Source organism: Macaca mulatta, chromosome 3 (genome assembly GCF_049350105.2).
Source record: "Macaca mulatta isolate MMU2019108-1 chromosome 3, T2T-MMU8v2.0, whole genome shotgun sequence".
NCBI lineage: Eukaryota > Metazoa > Chordata > Mammalia > Primates > Cercopithecidae > Macaca > Macaca mulatta.
Genome location: NC_133408.1, coordinates 51783506 through 51807768, shown reverse-complemented (window position 1 = coordinate 51807768; position 24263 = coordinate 51783506). Strand labels below are relative to the sequence as shown.

The 24263-nt window shown below is 52.8% G+C and overlaps 2 protein-coding genes and 1 long non-coding RNA gene across 18 annotated transcripts in view; 1 reads left to right on the top strand and 2 right to left on the bottom strand.

The window, feature by feature from the left end:
- Positions 1-2556, bottom strand: part of CLIP2 (CAP-Gly domain containing linker protein 2) — a 227999-nt gene extending 225443 nt beyond the window's left edge. For all 16 annotated transcript variants that reach the window (XR_013415208.1, XR_013415204.1, XR_013415207.1 and 13 more), the window contains exon 1: positions 2228-2556. The gene's annotated coding sequence lies outside the window, so the exon portion shown is untranslated. The remainder of the gene's footprint in view (positions 1-2227) is intronic.
- Positions 1-24263, top strand: part of RFC2 (replication factor C subunit 2) — a 113213-nt gene that overhangs the window by 47984 nt on the left and 40966 nt on the right. The gene's annotated exons all lie outside the window — the stretch shown is intronic.
- LOC144339823 (uncharacterized) lies at positions 2683-14014 on the bottom strand. Its single transcript, XR_013415229.1, has 2 exons — positions 13221-14014; positions 2683-3061 (listed from the first exon to the last, which is right to left on the bottom strand). It is a non-coding gene; the product is annotated as an uncharacterized LOC144339823 (long non-coding RNA).

Here is a 24263-nt window from a genome sequence, read left to right as displayed (position 1 = left end):
GAGCAAAATTCCATTTCAAAAAAAAAGACGGCAGGACCAACTGTCAGGGTGGCAGGGCCAGGAAGGGAGGCCAAGAGGGAACTGGGGGACCACACGTGGGCAGGCCTGCCAGGTGGGGAGCAGGGACAGCTGGAGCTGTGGGGAGATGGCCTTTCCATCACCAAGGGAGGCAGGACCAGGGAGGAGGCTGCAGTGAGGCAGAGAACAGCGGGTCCCGGGTCAGGGCTAACCAGCAAGGCTGCTTGAACAAGGACAAACAGCCTGGAGTGGGCATGAGCCTCCTCTCCCTGAAACGTGTGTGAGTGGAGGCTGGGAAGCCACTCTACAGCAGCAACAACACTTACAGGACATCTACTCCGTCACAGGGCACAGTTCTCCTAACAACCCTAAAAGCCAGATACCATAAGGATCCCAATTTTACAGATGAGGATGTCCAGGCAGAGAGAGACGCAATGTGCGAGGTTACATAGCTAGGCAGTGGCAGAGCTGGGATTTGAACCCGGGCTGTTAAGCTCCAGCATCTGAACTCTTCGCCGCCAAGGTAGACAGCAGATGCTGGAAAGCGACTAGTGCTCCTTGGAGTAAATTCCCCCTGCTGGGATTTTGGGCTCTGAGTGCAGAATTCCAGGCACCACCTTCCCAGCCTGCACAGTGCCAGTGCCGAGGGCTGGAGTTTGCAGGTGCACACAGGTGAGTGTGGAGCAGGCTCCTCCCAGGCACCTCTACCTGCCTCTTCTGCCTTTGGAGCCCCTCTCCATCTCCACCCCCTCCACCTGTCCTGAAGCCAGAACCCCATCATTCCCCGGCAAGGCACTGCAGACAGGAATGCACCCTGTCCTCAACCGCAGGTCTAAGTCCCCTAAATCCTAAGCTGTTTCTCTAACCCAATAGCCTCCTTTTCTGACTCCAAGCCCTTATCCATGCTATTTCTCCTGCACGAAACCCCCTTCAAGCATCCTGGCAGCAAACTTCTGCATGATGCTCTATGAAGCTTCCTGGTCTGCCCCATCCTCCAGAGGACCCCCTCTATGCCCCCAGCTTCCCCACTAATGCACTCATCAAACCCAGGGGCTGCATTTTTGGGGGGCACTGAGGCTGCTGTCCTGTGTATCAGCCAGCCCCTAGAAGTTCCGGGTCAGGTAACAACAGCTGAATGAATGAAGGGCTTATTGTTTACATTTACAACTGATGGGGAAGAGGCTTCTGGAGCACACACGTGGTGCTCCCTGCACCCTCCTCCTCCTCTTCTGCCCAAAGCCCTAGGCCACCCCACCCACCTCCCTCAGGCATCCTGCAAGAGTGAGGGCAGCCCCCCTCATCTCAGACCCCCACTTCTCATCCAGAAGAGAGAGGAAGGGTCTCAGACACTGGGGGACACACTGCTGGATGGGTGATTTCCCCCCAAGGTGCTCCCTCTGCCCGTCCTTCCCAGGGTGGGGCTGGGGCCTGCGTGGCAGTGCCCAGTAGGCACCAGCTCGGCCCAAGCTCCGCCTGAAAGGTCCAAACGGGCGGGCACTGGAGGCTCAGCCAAGCATCCTCCGCGGCCGCCGCCCCTCCCCGGGAGGAGGGCAGAAAATCTGCTGCCTCACCAGCCACCAGCGCCAGCTTGGGGGGGCACCCCCTGAGGGAAGCCGCCCGCCTCAGTCTCCTCCTACCCCTCCTCAGCCATGCACTCCAACCAAGTTTCGCAAAGGGCATCGGCCAGGCGACCCCATAGGGTGCAGCAGGGAGGAGTGGGGGGCAGTCCCTGTTCTCCCAGGCCCCAGGTTTGGAATGGGGGCTGCATGGCCGCGCCCACCAGGCTGTGCTCCCCAGGCTCTGTGAGCCCAGAGAGCCCTGCGGCGCGTCCAGCCGTCTTGCTCTGCCCTTGGAAGCGGGGACAGGCTTCCGTCCCAAAAGACGGGCCAAACCCTTGTCCGTGGGTGGCGACCCTGATGAGGCTGGTGATGCCTTCAACAGGGGGACCCGCAGCCCAGGAATAGCCCCCAACCCTGGCACCCCAAGCAGCGCCCCCTCCTCTCCTGCAAGCAACAGGGAAGTTGGGGCACACCCCAGCCAGCTCCCGCCCACGCCCACCGGCCGGCCTCGAACCCTCCCGCCCCTGCCCACGCCCCGACAATGCCTCCCGGCCGGCAGCCCCGCTTTCGGCCAGGCCGCCGCCCCCCATATCTCTCCGTCCTTTGTTGCCCGCGCGACCCCCTCCCTCGGCCCCTCTGGCGGCCCCTACCTTCGTCCCTCCAGCATCAGGCTAAGCGGCCAGAGGCCCGGAGAGCCCCGGCCTCCTCTTCTCGGGCCCGGGCGCGCTGGGGGGCGAGGATGCTGCGGCCCCTCCCTGCGCGGCGCTGCCCACCGGCTGCACCCCCTCCTGGCGCCGGGGATCCCAGCGATCGGTGCTCGGAGCCCGGGTCTCGCGCCCCGTCTCCGGGAAGGCGGGAGGCGTGCACCGAGGCCGCCCGGCAGCCGCCTGCGCGCCCCGCGGCCGAGCCGAGCCGAGCGCCGCGCGGAGCCAGCGGAGCCAGCGGAGCCAGCGGCCCGGCTCCGGGAGGAAACAAAAGGGGCCGGCGCTGGGGCGGGCGCGGGAGGGCGGGGCCTGGGGCGGGCGGGAGGGGGGTGGGCGGGTCAGGCGCGCGCGGGCGGCCTCGCGGTTCTCAGGCCTCAGTGCCGCGCGGAAAGCAAGCGGGCGGGCGGAAAACGCGGAGCAACCTCTTCCCCCTCACCCCGCTCCATCTCTTTTCCTTCCCAGGCCGCAGGTGTCATTGGTGGGGCGTCCGGGGTTCTCCCACATCCACCTCCGCGCTGGGCACCTGGTGATGCTTATATCGCGTTTGGTGAAACACATCCTCCAGCCATGTTATGCTTGCAAAGATGTCTCGGGTCATTGGGACGGACCGCAGCTTGGAAAGGTGAGATGCTGTTGGCACTGGACAGAAAGGGATGAGGAGGGGGACAGTGCTGCTGGGGCGAAAACTTCCGGTCTGTATTGGGGCCAGCGTGGGTGGTGAACTTTGGCATAGGATCTCATGGTTATCAAGGATCTCATAGCCTGGGAGGTGGCTCACGCCTGTAATCCCAGCACTTTGGGAAGCCAAGGCGTGCAGATCCTCTGAGGCCAGGAGTCCGAGAACAACCTGGGCAACGTAACATAGTGAGACCTCCGTCTCTCCAAAAATACAAAAATTCGCTGAGCGTGCGCCTGTGGTCCCAGCTACTGGGGAGGCTGAGGTGGGAGGATTGCTGGAGCCCAGGAGATCGAGGCTGCAGTGAGTCATGATTAAGCCACTGCCCTTCAGCCTGGGCGACAGAGCAAGACTCCGTCCCAAAAGGAAAAAAAAAAAGGATCTCATGGTGATCGGCTCCCAAGATACAAATGAACCCTCTCCGGGACAGGATGCCTCTACTGCTATTTTAGAGGAGTTGAGACAGCTGCCAGGTCCCCTCCTGCGTGGAGAGGCAGATGCCAAGTTTCAGCTCAGAAACTAAGCAGGGACCAAACCCTGACGCCTGTCTGTGCCCAGGCTGCGGTTGGCTTCTGTGGCTTGGTTTCCCTCTGTCCCCCCTTGATAAGCTAGCCTGGATGCCTTTGACCTAGCTGGCCTTCTACCAGTCCCGCCCTGCCCCCTTTCTCTGTTTGACAAATCATACTTCCGCTTCAAAGCAGAGCTTAAATGTCCCTGCTTTTCCCTTGAGTGCAGGAATGTGGGTGTTGGGGGAGGTTGTGGTCTGTATGGTGAGACCACTGTTCTGCAGGAGAGAGGTGCCACATATGGTCTTGTTCCTATCCCCTAAGGGACCCAGTGCAGTGCTTGGCAGAGGGTAGACAACCAGTAATATTTGTTGAATGAATGCATGAACTTGCTAAGTTAACATTACCACCCCTCAACTGTCTTGGTATCCATAATCTTTGAGAAATGAGTGAACCCTTTTTTTAGAGAAGGAGTCTCACTCTGTCAGCCAGGCTGGAGTGCAATGGTGCGATCATAGCTCACTGCAGCCTCAAATTCCCAGGCTCAAACGATCCTCCTGCCTCAGCCTCCAGAGTAGCTGGGACTATAGGCATGCACCACCATGCCCGGGTAATTTTTTTTATTTTTTATAGAGATGGGGTCTCATTATGTTGTCCAGGTTGATCTTAAACTCTTGGCTTCAGATGATCTTCCCACCTCGGCCTCCCAAAGTGCTGGGATTACAGCTGTGAGCCACCGTGCCTGGCCTAAACATTTTGACCTCAGTTTCCCCAACTGTAAATTGGTAAGAGTGTTTCTTTTTTTTTTTGAGACAGAGTCTTACTCTGTCGCCCAGGCTGGAGTGCAGTGGCATGATCTTGGCTCACTGCAACCTCCGTCTCCTGGGTTTACGCCATTCTCCTGCCTCAGCCTCCCGAGTAGCTGGGACTACAGGTGCCTGCCACCATGCCTGGCTAATTTTTTTTTAATTTTTTTTGGTATTTTTAGTAGAGATGGGGTTTCACCGTGTTAGCCAGGATGGTCTCGATCTCCTAACCTTGTGATCCACCTGCCTCAGCCCCCCAAAGTGCTGGAATTACAGGCGTGAGCCACCACACCCGGCCAGGAAGAGTGTTTCAATTCAGTTCAGCAAACACGCAATGCTGTAATGATAGAGTGGGCGTGGGGTCAGCCCTGAGGGGGTGCCCAGTTGGTGTGGACAGCCAGACTTGGAGACTAAGAAGGGAGGAGGTTCAGAGTGAGCTCCAGGAAAACTGGGCTTCTGTAGGAGATGTGAACCCATAGAGAGGGAGGGGACTCCGGGTGGAGAGGGCAGTGTTCAGGAAACAGCTAATTGTTCCTCGTGGCTGGGATGCATGACCTGTATATTAACAGTTATAACCCAGCCAGGCACGGTGGCTCACACCTGTAATCCCAGCACTTTGGGAGGCTGAGGCGGGCAGATAACCTGAGGTCAGGAGTTCGAGACCAGCCTGGCCAACATGGTGAAACCCCATCTCTACAGAAGATGCAAAAATTAGCTGGGTGTGGTGGTGCATGCCTGTAATCCCAGCTACTCAGGAGGGTGAGGCTTAAGAATGGCTTGAATCCGAAAGTCGAAGTTTGCAGTGAGCTGAGATCATACCACTGTACTCCAGCCTGGGCAACAGAGTGAATAAAATAAAATAAGATAAGATAAAATAAAATAAAATATAAAATAAAATAAGCAGGGATTTGCCAAGGTGACGTGGGTCCTGCTGGGATGTACCTGAGCTCACCTGAGTTCACCTGACCCTGCCCAGCAGATCTAGCCTCCCATGTGTGCCTCAGGAGGTAGGCAGGGGCCCCCAACCTTCACAGGTACCCCCTCCCTCACTGATGGCCCCCAGTATTATTCAGAGCAACAGCCTGTGGCCAACAGACCTTACCTGGCTGCGGGGGGGTGGAGCTTCAAAGGGCAACTCACCTGAGAGGGACACCTTTTGTCCTTGCTCCAGGTGAGAGAAGACAGGCTTCTGTCTTGTTAAAGTTTGCATTTGGGGGGCTGGGCGCGCTGGCTCACGCACTTTGAGAGGCCAAGGCGGGTGGATCATGAGGTCAGGAGTTCGAGACCAGCCTGGCAAACATGGTGAAACCCCGTCTGTACTAAAAATACAAAAATTAGCCAGGCATGTTGATGGGCACCTGTAATCCCTCCTACTCAGGAGGCTGTGGCAGGAGAATTGCTTGAATCCAGGAGGCGGAGGTTGCAGTGAGCCCAGATTGTGCCACTGCACTCCCGCCTGGGCGACGAACTGAGACTCCGTCTCGAAAAAAAAAAAAAAGTTTGCATTTGGGTTTTTCTACTTCTTCCAGTAGCTGAATCTGATGCTGTCTGATGTGAGGGTTGGGGTCCTGGCCTTGGCCCCTGCCCTAGCCCCAGGACCCAGTGATGGGCGGGGATCCGGAGGGGGTGTTCTCCCAGCTGACCTCTCACCCAGGCCTTTTGTCTCCACTGAAACTGCTGATTTGGTCATTTTCTTGCTGATGCCAGCTGTGACCAGCAGCCTCAGGAGAGGATTTTTCATGGGAAGAGGGAGCTGGGAATAATTTTTGAGCCACAGCTGCATTCTCTGAGGCCTGCAATGGGCCAGCCACGGGAGAGGCCTGGGCTGCTTTCTCTATACAGGCCAGGTGGCTATCTCTCTGGTATACTACTTATTTATTTATTTGTTTGTTTATTATTTTACTTTTCGGGAATAGAGACAGAGGCTTTCTATGTTGCCCAGGCTGGTCTGGAACTCCTGGCCTCAAGTGATCCTCCCACCTCGGCCTCCCAAAGCGCTGGGATTACAGGCTCCAGGCACCACGCCTGGCCTATTTTTATTTTTTTGTTTTTCATTTTAGAATCCACAAGACAGCCACAGGATGGGATATTTTTGCAGTGCCTGAACTGCTGTTTAGAAGGCATTTGTTATAATGTGGGGAAACATTTATGTATTTACATCCACCAGAAAAACACACTTCATAAAACTGTGAGTATGGAGCCGAGCTCAGTGGCTTATGTCTGTGATCCCAGCGAGTGGGGAGGCTGAGGTGGGAGGATCGCTTGAGCCCAGGAGTTGGAAGCTGTAGTGAGCTATGATCGTGCCATTGCACTCCAGCCTGGGCAACAGAGCAAGATCCCATCTTTATTTTACCTTTTTAAAAATTGTAGGCCAGTTGTGCTGGCTCACACCTGTAATCCCAGCACTTTGGGAGGCGAACGCAGGAGGATTGCCTGAGTCCCGGAGTTCGAGACCAGCCTGGGCAACATGATGAAACCCCGTCTCTACTAAAAATACAAAAAGTTAGCCAGGCATGGTGGCACACGTCTGTTATCCCAGCTACTCAGGAGGCTGATGCAGGAGAATCACTTGAACCCAGGAGGCAGAGGTTGTAGTGAGCCGAGAGCACACCACTGCACTCCAGCCTCGGTGAAAAAGTGAAACCTTGTCTCAAAAAAACTGGTAACTGTGGTGGGTTTGGGTGGGGGGAGTCCGTGGGATTTTTTTCTTCCCTTTTCTGCATTTTCCTGCAACAGGCATGTGCTGCTTTGAGGACTAATAAAAGAAACTTAAACCCAAACAGCTTCTGTTGAAATGATTGGATGTCGCTGTGGCCTTTCTGCCTAGCAGAGCAGAGGCAGCCCAGGGCGGCAGGTGGCACAGGCTAGGAATGGCGTCACCATGGAGATACCAGCTAAGGCCATCACACTGGTGGCCACACCCTTACTTTCAACTGCATGGGCTTTGCCTGTATCCAGTTCTCCCTGCCTTGGTGTATATGGGTCTTGGAGGAAGCCCTGGTACCTCCCTCCAGGTTGGCACAGTGCTAGTGGAAACAGCCCAGTGGTAAAGGAAGGCTATAGTAGCTCTCTGTTGCTCCCTGATAGGGGGACTTCCCCTTGTTGGGGGTTTCCAAGATGCATGGGGGCTTTTTCTATGCGGCCTCCCCGGATTTCCCAAGGGAAGATAACAAGGCCTCCCCTGCTAGGCGAAGGAAAGTTGACATGGCGCTGGGTGCGGTGGCTCACGCCTATAATCCCAGCACTTTGGGAGGCCGAGGCAGGCAAATCACCTGAGGTCGGGAGTTCGAGACCAACCTGACCAACATGGAGAAACCCCTTCTCTACCAAAAACATAAACTTAGCCGGGCGTGGTGGCACATGCCTGTAATCCCAGGTACTCGGGAGGCTGAGGCAGGAGAATCGCTTGAACCCAGGAGGCAGAGGTTGCCGTGAGCCGAGATCACACCATTGCACTCCAGCCTAGGCAACAAGAGAAAAACTCTGTCTCAAAACAAAAACAAAAACAAAAAAACTTTGCAGGTATTGTGGTGATAAATGAAGACCACCCCAAAGAGAACAAGCAAAGCCTGCTTATTGAGACCTTGTTATTGTAAGAGAAGTGGGCCAGCAAAGGCCAGCAAAAATTTTAAAAAGCTTTATTTATGTTTTGATATAGGGTCTTGCTATGTTGCCCAGGCTGGTCTTGAACTCCTGGGCTAAAGCAATCCTCCATGCCTCAGCCTCCCAAGTAGCTGGGATTACAGGCACGCACCACTGCTCCTCATTTATGGAAAACTTTTTTTGTTTTTAATAAATTTCTTTTTTTTTTTTTTTTTTTTTTTTGAGACAGAGTCTGCTCTGTCGCCCAGGCTGGAGTGCAGTGGCGCGATCTCGGCTCACTGCAAGCTCCCCCTCCCAGGTTCACGCTATTCTCCTGCCTCAGCCTCCCGAGTAGCTGGGACTACAGGCGCCCGCCACCACACCCAGCTAATTTTTTTGTATTTTTAGTAGAGATGGGGTTTCACTGTGTTAGCCAGGATGGTCTCGATCTCCTGACCCCGTGATCTGCCCGCCTCAGCCTCCCAAACTGCTGGGATTACAGGCGTGAGCCACCGCACCCGGCAATAAATTTCTTTTAATTTATTTGTACTTTTTTTTTTAAGACAGGGTCTATCACCCAGGCTGGAGTACAGTGACGCTATCATAGCTCACTGCAGCCTCCAACTAATAGGGTCAAGCGATTCTCCTGCCTCAGCCTCCCAAGTAGCTGGGACTACAGACACTCACCACCATGCCTGGCTAATTTTTGTATTTTTAGTAGAGACACAGTTTTCCCATGTTAGCTGGGCTAGTCTCGAACTCCTGACCTCAAGTGATCCACCCAGCTCAGCCTCCCAAAGTGCTGGGATTACAGATGTGAGCCCGGCCCAGAGTCAGTTGTTTTTGTTGTTGTTGTTTTAAGAAAGGGTCTGCCGGGCGCGGTGGTTTATGCTTGTAATCCCAGCACTTTGGGAGGCCGAGGCAGGCAGATCATGAGGGCAGGAGTTTGAGACCAGCCTGACCAACACGGTGAAACCCTGTCTCTACTAAATATACAAAAATTAGCCTGGTGTGGTGGCACATGCCTGTAATCCCAGCTATTCAAGAGTTTGAGGCAGGAGAATTGCTAGAACCCAGGAGGTGGAGTTTGCAGTGAGCTGAGATCGCACCACTGCTCTCCAGCCTGGACGACAGAGCGAAGATTCCATCTTAAAAAAAAGAAAGGGTCTCATTCTTTCTCCCAGGCTGGAGTGCAGTGGTGCAATCACAGCTCACAGACTTCTGGCCTCAAGCAGTCCTCCTGCCTCAGCCTCCCGAGTAGCTGGGACCACAGGCGAGCGCTACCACGCCTGGCTAATTTTTTATTTTTTGTAGGGATGGAGACCTATGTTGCCCAGGCTGGTCTCAGCCTCCTGCTGTCAAGCAATCCTCCCACCTCAGCCTCCCAAAGCACTGGGATTATAGGCATAAGCCGCCATGCCCGGCCAACTCAGTGTTTTAACCACTGTTCTCCCTGCCAGTCATGTGAAGCAGTGGCTGTGAGCAAGCGTTGGTGGGACACCTGGGACGCCACCCTGTGACTCATGTATGCAGCAGAAGCCAGGGGGCTGAGGCCTGATCACATGGGTATCTTCCCGCTGGATAACCCCTGAACCAGCTTTTTCAAACAAGGGCCTTGAGAGTGGGAGAATGTGGAAGGAAGAGGCCACCCCTCTGCTGTGTACAGCACCCACACTCACCAAGTGACAGGGGACTTAGTAGAAATGAGGGTATTTTTTTTTTATTTTGGACCGAGTCAAGGCTGCAATGAGCTCTGATCACACTGCTGCACTCCAGACTAAGCAACAGAGGGGGACCCTGTCTCAAAAAAAAAAAAAAAAAAAGAGAGAGAGAGAGAAGAAGGAGGAGGCTGGGTGCAGTGGCTCACACCTGTAATCCCAACACTTTGTTCGTTTGAGAGGGAGTCTCACTCTGTTGCCCAGGCTGGAGTACAATGGCAGGATCTCTGCTCACTACACCCTCTGCCTCCTGGGTTCAAGCAATTCTCCTGCCTCAGCCTAGCAAGGAGCTGGGATTACAGGCACGTGCCACCACGCCTGGCTAATTTGTGTATTTTTAGTAGAGACGGGGTTTCCCCATGTTGGCCAGGCTGGTCTCGAACTCCTGACCTCAGATGATCTGCCTACCTCGGCCTCCCAAAGTACTAGGATGACAGGCATGAGCCACTGCGCCCGGCCAGGGAGACTTTGTCTAAGGACTTTGCATGCTGCTGGTGTGGCTCCCGCTGGGATGGACATCACTGCTCCCCAAAGCCTTAGGTGCTCATGGCCTCTACTCACCCTGGGGTCACTTCCTCCCTGGGTTCCAGGCTGGGCCACACACTGCCAGCTTCCTCCTGCCAGGGGAAGTTTCTAAAAGGTGCTGGCTAAGGGCCCCTCTGGAGTCTGTCAGTTTCCAGCCTCAAGGCCGTCCTCCACAGCTGCTATTCCTCACTTAGCCCCACAGTCCCTGAGTCCTGTGGTTGTACATCTGTGTGTTATGTCACCCGGTCCAAGGCAGTGACACGCCCTGAAGCTTGTTTATTCTGAGTTTCCAGGAGCTGTCTGCTGGGGACACTGCCCTGGGCCAGGCTGGACTCTTTCTCCCCTGATTCCTGTAGGACTGCTCCCGGGACGCCTCTGCAAGACCACACTTTCCCAGGCCAGGTCTAAGGGGGCATCTCTTCTGGGTTCTTTTGCATCCTTCTGATACTTTTTTTTTTTTTTTTTTTTGAGATGGAGTCCCGCTCCGTAACCCAGGCTGGAGTGCAGTGGCACAGTCTGGGCTCGCAGCAACTTCCGCCTCCTGGGTTCAAGTGATTCTCCTGCCTCAGCCTCCTGAGTAGCTGAAATTACAGGTGCCCGCCACCACACCTAGCTAATTTTTGTGTTTTGGGTAGAGACGGGGTTTCACCATGCTGGCCAGGCTGGTCTCAAACTGCTGACCTCAGGTGATCCAACCGCCTTCAGCCTCCCAAAGTGCTGGGATTACAGGTGTGAGCCATTACACCTGGCCTGGGCCACAAACATTTGTGTGTTTGTTCGTTTGTTTGGTTGGTTGGTTGGTTTTTTGAGACGGAGTTTCACTCTTGTCGCTCAGGCTGGAGTGCAATGGCGCAATCTTGGCTCACCGCAACCTCCGCCTCCCAGGTTCAAGCAATTCTCCTGCCTCAGCCTCCCGAGTAGCTGGGATTACAGGCATGCGCCACCACGCCTGACTAATTTTGTATTTTTAGTAAAGACGGGGTTTCTCTATGTTGGTCAGGCTGGTCTCAAACTCCCGATCTCAGGTGATCCGCCTGCCTCGGCCTCTCAAAGGGCTGGGATTACAGGTGTGAGCCACTGCAACTGGCCTGGGCCACAGACATTTAATTCTTTAAGTGTGGAGCTTACGGGCGGCTTCCTGGAGGAGGTGACAGCCTAGGTGTGCCTTGAAGGACGGATGTGGCAGGCAGAGGGTGACGGTGGGAAGAACCTTGAAGAGCTCAAGCGGCCAGGGAATGGGGACCGAGATGAGGGCGGAGGAGTGGCAGGACTCAGTCAGGGAGGGCCTTGTATGGCTGGGCTGTAAAACTGGGCTTTTTCCTAAGGGCAGTGGGGAGCCCTGGAGGGTTCTAGGCAGGGGAGAGACGAATTTTAGTCTGAAGCCTGGTTCGCTAGGCCATGTGTGGACTGCATGGTGACAGATGGGAGGAAACAGTCTGGACCTTAGGTGTGAGCTGAGAAAAACCAAGTCATCGAGAACGGGATCCCCACACTCTGGGTTTCCGTCTCCTCCCAGCAACCCAAGGGCCTCCAGCCCCTGACGCCTCCGACGCTGGGACGAGGGTTTTGCTGCCTGCAGTTGAGGTGCAAGGCGGACCTTAGCTGTCTGCCTCTGAAAGCTCCCAGTGTCCTGGCAGGGGGTAATTAGCCAAGCCTCACAGGGCCAGGGACAAGGACATGCTTGTTTTTCCAAGCCTGCTGTCCCACTGTGAAAATCAACATTCTTTTGTGTCCTTAAAGGGATATTAGGCTGGGTGGGTGGCTCACACCTGTAATCCCAGCACTTTGGGAGGCCGAGGAGGGCAGATCACCTGAGGTCAGGAGTTTGAGCCCAGCCTGGTCAACATGGCGAAGCCCCGTCTTTACTAAAAATATAAAAATTCCCCGGGCGTGGTGGCGGGTGCCCATAGTCCAAGCTACTCGGGAGGCTGAGGCAGGAGAATGACGTGAACCCAGGAGGCAAAGCTTGCAGTGAGCCGAGATCGCACCACTGTTCTCCAGCCTTGGTGACAGAGAGAGACTCTGCCTCAAAATAAATAAATAAACAAATAATAAAAAATAAAAAATAAATTACCTGGGTGTGGTGGCTGGTGCCTGTAATCCCAGCTACTCAGGAGGCTAAGGCAGGAGAATTGCTTGAACCTGGGAGGCAGAGGCTGCGGTGAGCCAAGATCGCATCATTGCACTCCAGCTTGGGCAATAAGAGCGAAACTCCAGTTCAAAAAAAAAAAAAAAAAAAAGAGTGGGGGACACCTGTCAGGTAGTGCAGGGCAGAGGGACTGCTTCTGTACAAAGCATTTCACCCTCGCCTTTTCTTGCTGATTGGCAAGAAGAAGACGCCGCCACGATCTTGGTCCAGAGCGGTGAGCTCTGATAAAAGATTTAGCAAGGGCCAGGCACAATGGCACACACCTGTAATCCCAGCACTTTGGGAGGCTGAGGCAGGAGGATCACTTGAGCCCAGGAGTTCAAGACCAGCCTGGGCAACATAGCAAGACCGCATGTCTACAAAATAATTAGAAAAGTAGCCGGGTCTGGTGGTGCCCACCTGCAGTCCCAGCTACTCGGGAGGCTGAGGCATGAGGATTGCTTGAGCCAGGAGGTTGAGGCTACAGTAAGCCATGATTATGCCACTGTACTTCAGCCTGGGTGACAGAGCAAGACCTCATCTCAAAAAAAAAAAAAAAAAAAAAAAGGTTTAGCAAGGAGGAGGAAGTGGCCAAAATGAAGTTTTTGTGTCTTTGGCAGGAGGATGTCTATGAATGTCATCAGTGAGCTGGTGCCTGTCCCCCTCTACCCTGGAGCTGAAGGCAGCTTCTACATAAACCCTCCTGGGGCCTGCTCCGTGACTCAGTTTCCCCATCATGTGCTGCTGCTTTTTTTTTTTTTTTTTTGAGACGGAGTCTCACTCTGTCACCCAGGCTGGAGTGCAGTGGCACAATCTTGGCTCACTGCAAGCTCCGCCTCCCAGGTTCACGCCATTCTCCTGCTTCAGTCTCCCAAGTAGCTGGAACTACAGTTGCCCGCCACCGGGCCCAGCTAATTTTTTGTATTTTTTTAGTAGTGATGGGGTTTCACTGTATTAGCCAGGATAGTCTTGATCTCCTGACCTCATGATCCACCCACCTTGGCCTCCCAAAGTGCTGGGATTACAGGCGTGAGCCACCGGGCCCAACCGTGCTGCTACTGTTTTTTTTTTTCTCTTTCGTTAAGGCTTCCCCTCCACCCTCCCTGCAGGGTCACTGGACTGGTGCCCCGTGCAGGGAGGTACACCAGAGTGTGGCCTCGGACCTCACAGTCCTTTCTGCTCGCTCATTGACCTGTTTGCAACTCTGGACTCACAGCCGACTTTGCAAACTGAGGTTCCCAGAGTAATTCTAACCCTTTGGGAATCGCCCTACCCCCAGACCGTGAACACGCCAAGGGCATGGTCCATCAGTCCAGGTCACCCTTGTGTGCCACTGGATGCATGAAGGAATGTTGACATCAGCCTAAGGTCCTGCGTCTGCTCCCAGTAGCCTGATGCCAGTACCTCAAATTGCAGGCTGAGAAGAGAACATAGGAGATGAGCCTTTTATAAGGCTAACCAGAGGGTCAGGAGATGGGCTCCAGCCGGGTGCGGTGACTCACGCCTGTAATCCCAGTACTTTGGAAGGTCGAGGTGAGAGGATCACTCAAGGCCAGGAGTTTGAGATCAGCCTAGGCAACACAGTGAAACCCCATCTCTAAAAAATTAAAAAATTAGCCGAGTGTGATGGTTCATGCCTGTACTACCAGCTATGCAGGAGGCTGAGGTGGGAGGATTGCTTGAGCCCAGGAGTTCGAGGCTGCAATGAGCTATGATCACACTCCAGACTAGGCAGCAGAGAGAGACCCTGTCTCAAAAAAAAACAAAAAACAAAAAAAAAAAAACAAAAAAAAAGAGAAGAGGAGGCTGAGTGCAGTGGCTCACACTTGTAATCCCAACACTTTGTTTGTTTATTTGTTTGTTTGTTTGAGAGGGAGTCTCACTCTGTTGCCCAGGCTGGAGTTCAGTGGCAGGATCTCAGCTCACTGCAACCCCTGTCTCTCAGGTTCAAGCGATTCTCCTGCCTCAGCCTCCCAAGTAGCTGGGATTACAAGCGCCCGCCCCAATGCCCAACTAATTTTTGTATTTTTAGTAGAGACTGGGTTTCACCATGTTGGCCAGGCTGGTCTTAAACTGCTGACCTGCCCACCTCGGCCTCTCAAAGTGCTGAGATTACTGAGCTAGTGCACCTGGCCTTGTGATTCCAATACTTTGAGAGGCCAAGGTGGGAGGACTACTTGAGGCCAGAAGCTTGAAACCAGCCTGGGCAACATAGTGAGACCCTGTTTCTACAAAAATAAACAAATTAGTCAGGCATGGTGGTGCACGCCTATAGTCCCAGCCACTCAGCAGACTGAGGCCAGAGGATTGGTTGAGTTCAAGACTGCAGTGAACCATGACTGTGCCACTGCAACAGAGGGAGACCCTGTCTTGAAAGAAAGAAAAGAAAAGAAAAGAAAAGAAAAGAAAAGAAAGAAAGAAAGAAAGAAAGAAAGAAAGAAAGAAAGAAAGAAAGAAGGAAGGAAGGAAGGAAGGAAGGAAGGAAGGAAGGAAAGGAAGGAACGAAAGAAAGAAAAAAGAAAGAGGAAAGGAAAGAAGGAAGGGAAAGAAAGAGGAAGGAAGAGAGAGAGAGAAAGGAAGGAAGAAGGAAGGAAGGAAGGAAAGGAAAGAAGGAAGGAAGGGAAAGAAGGAGAGAGAAAAGAGAGAGAGGAAGGAAGAGAGAGAGAGAAAGGAAGGAAGAAGGAAGGAAGCAAGGAAGGAAAGAAGGAAGGAAGGAAAGAAGGAAGGAAGGAAGGAAAGAAGGAAGGAAGGAAGGAAGGAAGGAAGGAAGGAAGGGGGAGGAAACACCAGGAATTTGCATGCACTGAGGAAGGCCATATGAGGACAGAGCAAGAAGGCAGCCGCCTGCAAGCCAAGGAGAGAGGCCTCAGGAGCAACCAATCCTGCCAACACCTTGACCTTGGACTTCCAGCCTCCAGAACTGTGAGAAAATAACTTTCTGTGGTTTGAGCCTCTCAGCCTGTGGTATTTTACTATGGCAGCCCAAGCTGACTCATGCACCAGGAATTTCCACGGGACTGTGTCATACTTGCAAACGTCATCTGTGACTATGCTGGTGGGAGGACAGCAGATCTGGGGACCGGGCTCTGTAGCCTTCCCAAATGCAGCTTCCTGCGATTCCATTCTTCCACTTTGGCAGTCGATGAGTCAGTGGAAGATTTGCAAACACGGAGCTAAAGGAAGATCTGGAAAGGAGGAGATGCACTGGGGAGCGTGAAGGGCATTTGGAGCCCCGCCCCGTCCTTTCCCAGGTCCCTGGAGCCCATCCAGCTGACCACAGGCACCACTGAAATCCACCAGAGCAATAGAAAAATTAGCCGGGTGCAGTGGCGCTTGCTGTAAACCCAGCTTCTTGGGATGCTGAGGCACAAGAATCACTTGAACTCAGGAGGTGGAGGTTGCAGTGAGCCGAGATCACACCACTGCACTCCAGCCTGGGCGACAAAGTAAGACCCTGTCTTTAAAAAAAAAAAAAAAAAAAAAAGTCTGGGTGCGGTGGCTCAAACCTGTAATCCCAGCAGTTTGAGAGACCGAGGTGGGTGGATTACCTGAAGTCAGGAGTTCGAGACCAGCCTGGCCGATATGGTGAAACCCCATCTCTACCAAAAATACAAGAATTAGCCAGGCATGTTGGCACACGCCTGTAATCCCACCTACTTGGGAGCCTGAGGCAGGAGAATGGCTTTTAGGTTGGGAGGTGGAGGCTGCAGCGAGCCAAGATCGTGCCACTGCACTCCAGCCTTGGTGACAGGGGGTCTGTCTTTAAAAAAGAAAAAAAAAAAAGGTGCCCAACAGTATCTAGCACAGCAACTCCTCCACTGCATCGAGGCTGCCTGCCTGCCCACACTCAGCTGCAAGCTGCTGTCTCTCCAAGTCTCTCGTCGGCCTGAGGCCCAGAGAAGGAAGCCGGTGTGTCGGTGTGTCGTGAGTCCCCTCTCCCCACTGACATTCCTGACAACTCCCCATCAGGAAGGGAGTGCTGGGGCTGGAGACTGGTCATCCCCTTTGCCCTGGGTTTGGGATTCACACCCAGGAGACCCATGGAAACACTGAGACCCCAGTCACAGCGGAGGCTCCAGGTCGGTGAAGGGGGCGGTGAGGTCTCCAAGCCAGGGTATGGGTGGGGTTGGGGGTCTGTAGGTCAGGGTGGGGGTGGGGTGGGGTCTCTAAGCCAGAGTATGGGTGGAGTGGGGGGTCTCTAGGTAAGGGTGGGGTGGGGTGAGGTGTCTAAGCCAGAGTACAGATGGGGGGTTGAGTGGTTTCTTGTTCAGGGTGGGGTGGGGTGGAGGTCTCTAAGTCAGGGTGGAGTGGGGTGGGGTCTAGTCCTGGGTTCTGTTCCCAACTCCGCTGGGTGACTTTTATACAGGTTTCTTCCCCAACCATCCTGGTCCTTGGTTTGGAAGATGAGGCGGGGGAGGTGTACATGCATGGTAAATTGCACTTGGTTTAGATTACAAAATAACGTGCATATGAAGTGGTTCTACAATGCATAGGCATGGCTTCAGGATAAGAAAATACACACCTATGTGAAGAACGCCTGGCTTAAAAAATAGAACTTTCCAAGTACCTTTGAATCCCCTAGTTTCCCCTCTCCATTCCCTCCCCTCCCTAAACATACCTGCTTAACTGAATTTTGGTTTTCTTTCCTTTGCTTTTCTTTCTTTTTTTATTTTATTTTTTTTTATTTATTTTTTTTAGACAGAGTCTTGCTCTGTCGCCCAGGCTGGAATACAGTGGCACGATCTCGGCTCACTGCAACCTCCGTCTCTCGGGTTCAAGCAATTCTCCTGCCTCAGCCTCCCGAGTAGCTGGGACTACAGGCGTGCGCCACCACACCCAGCTAATTTTTGTATTTTTAGTAGAGACGGGGTTTCACCATGTTGGCCAGGCTGGTTTTGAACTACTGACCTCATGATCCACCCGCCTCAGCCTCCCAAATAGCTGGGACTATAGGCAAGAGCTACCACGTCCAGCCGCTGCTTTTTTTTTTTCTGTTAAAATTAAGTTTGTTCACTTTACAAAGTGATCCTTCACTTTGCAAAGTAATTTCAGAAGAGTGGTAAATAAGCTGTCGTTATGCATTTAAAATACAGATTTATTTTTAATCCGAGTTTTCAGGGAAAGTAACTTAGAGTGAGACATACTTGCTTTAAATAACAAATCTATAAATGACACAAATCAGTATGTTAGGATGCTAGAGGACCCTGGAACATTTCGATTCAATTTCTTTATTTTAGGAAACAGGGAATTAAAGGTTATCTCTGGCAATCTGGAGATGCCGGGAACCCGACACAGGTCCCCTGGAGATGGAGGGGGAAACAGAGGCAGTAAAGGAAGCCCCTCTACTTAGGTGGGCTTCTTGGACCAGAACAGCTGCATGTCTGGATGTGGTGGGCTGTGAAATGATCCCTGCCTTGCTGGGTGGCGGGGGTGGAGGTGGCAGCCACCTCAGCTTGGGACCTGTCTCCAAGGACCAGCTGTGCCCCTGGGCCCTGGCCTCCTGCACCTTTGGGTCCCACCAGTGAGCCTGGCTCTGCAGGTCCTCTATTCTGGGCGTGCCCTCCTTGGCCCTGGTCTCCTTCCCTGCATGTGCCCTGCCGGCAGCCAACCACAGTGCCCCCTGCAGGCAGGTTCATGTCCCTGCAAACACAACCCAAGCTTTTCTTCCAAAGTCATATTCCAGCCTTCTTAAAAGTGTGGGTTGGCCGGGCGCGGTGGCTCAAGCCTGTAATCCCAGCACTTTGGGAGGCCGAGATGGGCGGATCATGAGGTCAGGAGATCGAGACCATCCTGGCTAATACGGTGAAACCCCGTCTCTACTAAAAAATACAAAAAAAAACTAGCCGGGCGAAGTGGCGGGTGCCTGTAGTCCCAGCTACTCGGGAGGCTGAGGCAGGAGAATGGCGTGAACCCGAGAGGAGGAGCTTGCAGTGAGCTGAGATCCGGCCACTGCACTCCAGCCTGGGTGACAGAGCGAGACTCCGTCTCAAAAAAAAAAAAAAAAAGTGTGGGTTTGGGCTAGGCGCGGTGGCTCACGCCTGTAATCCCAGCAATTTGGGAGGCCGCCGGTGGATCACAAGGTCAGGAAATCAAGACCATCCTGGCCAACATGGTGAAACCCCGTCTCTACTAAAATACAAAAAAAAAGAAAAATTAGCCTGGCGCGGTGGCACCAGCCTGTAGTCCCAGCTACTAGGGAGGCTGAGGCAGGGGAATCGCTTGAACCTGGGAGGCAGAGTTTGCAGTGAGCCGAGATCGCGCCACTGCACTCCAGCCTGGGCAACAGAGTGAGACTTCATCTCAAAACAACAACAACAACAAAAACAAAACTGTGGGCCTGTCGCCGTGGCTCACGCTTGTAATCCCAGCACTTTGGGAGGCCGAGGCGGGCAGATCACGGGGTCAGGAAATCCAGACCATCCTATCTAACACGGTGAAACCCTGTCTTTACTAAAAAATACAAAAAATTAGCCGGGCGTGGTGGCGGGTGCCTGTAATCCCAGCTACTCGGGAGGCTGAGGCAGGAGAATGACTGGAACCCGGGAGGCGGAGCTTGCAGTGAGCCGAGATTGCGCAACTGCACTCCAGTCTGGGTGACAGAGCGAGATTCCCTCTCAAAAAAAAAAAAAAAAAAAAAAAAATGTGGATTTGGGGTCGGTCGGGTGCCGTGGCTCACGCCTGTAATCCCAGCACTTTGAGAGGCCAAGGGACGCAGATCACTTGAGGTCAGGAGTTTGAGACCAGCCTGGCCAACATGGTGAAACCCTGTCTACTAAAAATACAAAAATTAGCTGGGCAAGGTGGCACACGCCTTGTAATCCCAGCTACTCAGGAGGTTGAGGCAGGAGAATCGCTTGGTTGAGGTTGCAGTGGCCACTGCACTTACTCTGAGCAACAGAGGGAGATTCTGTCTCAAACAAACAAAAAAAGAATCCATGAATCCTGTTTCCCCAGAAAACCCTCTCCCATGGCTGCAATTGGTTCTCCGGAATACTCCTTCCTTCTCCTACCCACCGTCCAACCAGGCTGAGGCCACAGATACTTGGAACTCCTCAGCCCTGTCCCTACTTTTTTTGGCCTCAAATAAGAAATCAGGTGACACATCAGACTCAGGTCCCGGGGAACTCCCTGGGAAATCAGACACAGGCAGCCCAAGGGTGGTTTTTTTTTGTTTCTTTGTTTGTTTTTTGGTGTTTTTGTTTTTTTTTTTTTTTTGAGACGCAGTCTCACTCTGTCGCCCAGGCTGGAGTGCAGTGGCGCGATCTCAGCTCTGCAACCTCCGCCTTCCTGTTCAAGCGATTCTCTTGCCTCAGACTTCCAAGTAGCTGGTACTGCAGGTGCACACCACCATGCCCGGCTAATTTTTTGCATTTTTAATAAAGATGGGGTTTCACCGTGTTAGCCAGGATGGTCTCCACCTCCTGACCTCATGATCCACCCACCTCCGCCCCTCAAAGTCCTGGGATTACAGGTGTGAGCCACTGTGCCTGGCCCCAAGGGTGTTTTTTTTTAAAGACAGAGGATATAGGATGGGGTGGTGCAGCCTCACTTAGAATCCTCATCCTCAAGGTCAAAAAAAATAAGAAAAAAAAAATTGAATTAAGTCGGTGTGGTGGCTCACGCCTGTAATCCCAACACTTTGGGAGGCGGAGGCAGGTGGATCACCTGAGGTCAGGAGTTCGAGACCAGCCTGGCCAACATGGTGAAACCTCGTCTCTACTAAAAATATAAAAATTAGCCAGGTGTGGTAGCGTGTGCCTGTAATCCCAGCTACTCAGGAGACTGAGGCAGGAGAATAGCTTGAACCCAGGAGGCAGAGGTTGCAGTGAGCCAAAATCATGCCATTGCACTCCAATCTGACCTACAGAGTGAGACTCCATCTTAAAAAATGAAATAAAATAAAATAAAATAAAGCAAAATCCAATGCCACTGGAAACCAGAAAAAAGAAGAAAAAAAAAAGATTATTGGAAAAAAATGTAGAATCTTGGTCCTATGTCCAGGCATCATGGCTCATGCCTATCCCAGGGCTTTGTGAGACCAAGGCTGGAGCATCACTTGAAGCCAGGAGACCATCCAGGGCAACATAGCAAGACCCCCATCTCTACAAAAACTGTTTTTTTTTTTTTTAGATGAAATTTTGCTCTTGTTGCCCAGGCTGGAGTGAAATGGCACGGTCTTGGCTCACTGCAACCTCTACCTCCTGGGTTCAAGCAATTATCCTGCCTCAGCCTCCCTGGTAGCTGGGATTACAAGTACCCACCACCACGTCCAGCTAATTTTGTATTTTTAGTAGAGATGAAGTTTCACCATGTTGGCCAGACTGGTGCCAAATTCGCGACCTCGGGTGATCCGCCTGCCTCAGCTTTCCAAAATACTGGGATTACAGGCGTGAGCCACCGTGCCTGGCCGAGATCTCCTTTTTTTATACGGCTCCTCTCACAGTGCCTGGCTCGCTGCAAGTGTTCAGTAGAGTACAGGGATTGTTACTCACACAGAGCGAGGATTGCCACTGTATTTGTTTGTACCAGAGGCTGGAGTGGAGGTTAGGAAACCACAGGGCATTCCTAGTGTCTAACCAGCCAGGGCCAGCAGACTTTCCATCCTTCCTTTGGTGCAAACGCCCTAACTGTTGACTCATTCCCCAAACCTGAGGTCCGCAGCCCCATCCCCCAGCCACACCACTTCCCCATTAGCATGGCGGTCCCTCTGGTCTCTGCCGTTCTAGCTTCCTGTCCATGCCTCCCAGTTCAACCCACATGTGGCTGCGGTCCATCCTTCACTCCCCTGGGAGGACAGATCTGGCTCAGGGCTGTCTGCAGTCTTGAATCCCTCTCGTCTCTCCTCTCTCCTCTGAAGCCAGGGTAAAGCACACACCGCACAGCCTGGCCCACAGCAGGACTGATTCTAGTACATTCCCAGATGGTCTATGTCAGCTGGGAATGCTTGACTTCCTGTTTTGTTTTCCATCAGCAATTCTAAACCAGAACTTTCTTTCCCATAAGAACGATTTCTTTAGGTTGCTGACATGGTGACATCACTTTGAAAAGGAGGGAAGGTTGGAGCACTTTTTATTTAGATTAGAATTTAAAATGATGCCAGGCAGGGTGGCTCACGCCTGTAATCCCAGGACTTAGGGAGGCCAAGATGGGTGGATCATTTGAGGTCAGGAGTTCGAGACAAGCCTGGCCAACATAGTGAAAACCCTTCTCTACCGAAAATACAAAAATCAGCCGGATTTGGTGGTGGGCGCCTGTAATCCCAGCTACTTGGGAGGCTGAGGCAGGAGAATCACTTGAACCCAGGAGGCAGAGGTTGCAGTGACCCAAGATCACACCACTGCACTCCAGCCTGGGTGACAGCCTGAGACTCCGTCTCAATTAAAAGAAAAAGAAAAAAAATTAAAATGAAAGCCAGTCCAGGAAGCAGTGGAGGTTAGAAGTCCTGGCCTGGTGGTTCAAATCCCTCCCGAGGCACTTGCTAGGTTCCTAGTTTGAGGCAAATCTCTTCCAGCTTCACTCCACTTTTCTCATCTATAAAAATAGGACTAAGTCAGTGGAGTGGTGCGAGCCTCTAGTCCCAGGTACTCAGGAGGCTGAGGTGAGAGGATGGCTTGAGTTCAGGAGTTCAAGGCTGCAGTGAGCTATGATCGTGCTACTGCAGTCCAGCCAGGGCAACAGAATGAGACTCTGTCTCAAAAATAAACAAATAGACTGAGTGCAGTAGCTCATGCCTGTAATCCCAGCACTTTGGGAGGCCGAGGCAGGAGGATCACGTGAGCCCAGAAGTTCGGGACCAGCCTGTGCAACATAGCGGGATTACAGGCAGGAGTCACCATGCCCGGTCATTTTTTTTTTTTTTTTTTTTTGTTGTTGAGACAGAGTCTCGCTTTGTCGCCCAGACTGGAGTGCAGTGGCCGGATCTCAGCTCACTGCAAGCTCCGCCTCCCGGGTTCACGCCATTCTCCTGCCTCAGCCTCCCTAGTAGCTGGGACTACAGACGCCCGCCACCTCGCCCGGCTAGGTTTTTTTGTATTTTTTAGTAGAGACGGGGTTTCACCGTGTTAGCCAGGATGGTCTCGATCTCCTGACCTTGTGATCCGCCCGTCTCGGCCTCCCAAAGTGCTGGGATTACAGGCTTGAGCCACCGCGCCCGGCCAATTTTTTTAAATATAGAAATTCACACCCAGTGGCTCATGCCTGTAATCCCAGTACTTAGGGGGGCTGAGGTGGGTGGATATCTTGAGGTCAGGAGTTCAAGACCAGCCTGGCAAACATGGTGAAACCCTGTCTCTACTAAAAATACAAAAATTAGCCGGGCATGGTGTTGCTCACCTGTAATCCCAGCTACTCAGGAGGCTGAGGCAGGAGAATTGTTTGAACCTGGGAGGCAGAGGTTGCAGTGAACCGAGATTGCACCACTGCACTCCAGTCTGGGTGATAAAGTGAGACTCCATCTCAAATAAATGAATGAATAAATAAATAAATGAAATAAATAAATGAAATAATAAAATGAGGACATTGGACAAGGTTACCTCTAAACAGCACACTCTGGCTTAACTTTGACAACATTTCAGGATAAGTGACAACATTTCAGGATAAACAGATATAGGTCTGTTTCTTTTTCAGGAAACAGACCTATAAATAAAGCTCAGTAGTTGCCTTCCAGGACTCCCAGATAGCAGTGTAGGAAAAGGACTCCGTCTTAACACAAAAAATAAAAGTCAAAAAGTTAGCCAGGCGTGATGGTGCATGCATGTAGTCCTAGATACTTGAGAGGCTGAGGCGGGAGGAGGGAGGATCTTTCAAGTCCAGGAGTTTGAGGCTCCAGTGAGCTATGATCGCGACACTGCACTCCAGCCTGAGTGACAAAGCCGGACCCTGTCTCAAAAAATAAAAATAAAATAAAATAAAATAAAAGGGCGTGAGGCGGGGTGCAGGCATGGTGGCTCGCCCCTGTAATCCTGTAATCCCAGCACTTTGGGAGGCCAAGACGGGCATATCACCTGAGGTCAGAAGTTCGAGACCAACCTGGCCAACATGGCGAAACCCTGTCTCTACTAAAAATATTTTTTAAATTAGCTGGGTGTGGTGGTGGGCACCTGTAATCCCAGCTACTCCGGAGGCTGAGGCAGGAGAATCGCTTGATCCCGGGAGCCGAAGGTTGCAGTGAGCCGAGACCGCGTCATTGCACTCTAGCCAGGGCAACAGGAACGAAACTGTGAAGAAGAAAAAAAAAAAAGAGGGCCGGGCGCAGTGGCTCCTGCCTGTAATCCCAGCACTTTGGGAGGCTGAGGCGGGCGGATCACGAGGCCAGGAGATCGAGACCATTCTTGCTAACACGGTGAAACCCCGTCTCTACTAAAGATACAAAAAATTAGCCGGGCGTGGTGGCGGGCGCCTGTAGTCCCAGATACTCGGGAGGCTGAGGCAGTAGAATGGCGTGAAACCAGGAGGCGGAGCTTGCAGGGAGCTGAGATCGCGCCACTGCACTCCAGCCTGGGCGACAGAGCGAGACTTCGTCTCAAAAAAAAAGAGAGAAGGGGAGGGGAGGGGGGGGAGGGGAGGGAAGGGAAGGGAAGGGAAGAGAAGGGAAAGAGAAGAGAAGAGAGGAGAAGAAGGGAAAAGCAAAGTCTCCCTGCCAAGTCACCTTGAAAGGCCAATTAAAATTTCCTCCAAATACCACGCGGGAGGCGACAGCAACCGAAACATTAAACTGCTTCTGGTTCCTAGCAGCTGTCGGGGGTTTCTTTCCTTCTTGGCTCGGCCTAGAATCTCATATTTTATTCATGAAAATTGAGGCCCTGGGAGGCCTGGGCATAAACAGGATGTAAATATTTGCGGGTGGTGACGGTGGAGAGGTGGTATTTGGGCAGGAGCTGGCTAAAGTAGGGACATCCAGGACAATGCTTACCTGGGGACCCGCCTACCTCCGTGCCTGCTATAGGCTGGGGTGGAGACATATGCAGGCTGTGCCGCTGGTGGGCTATGAGTGGGACTCCAGTGCCCTTGAAGTGAGTCAGGGGATATTGATTGCTTAACCT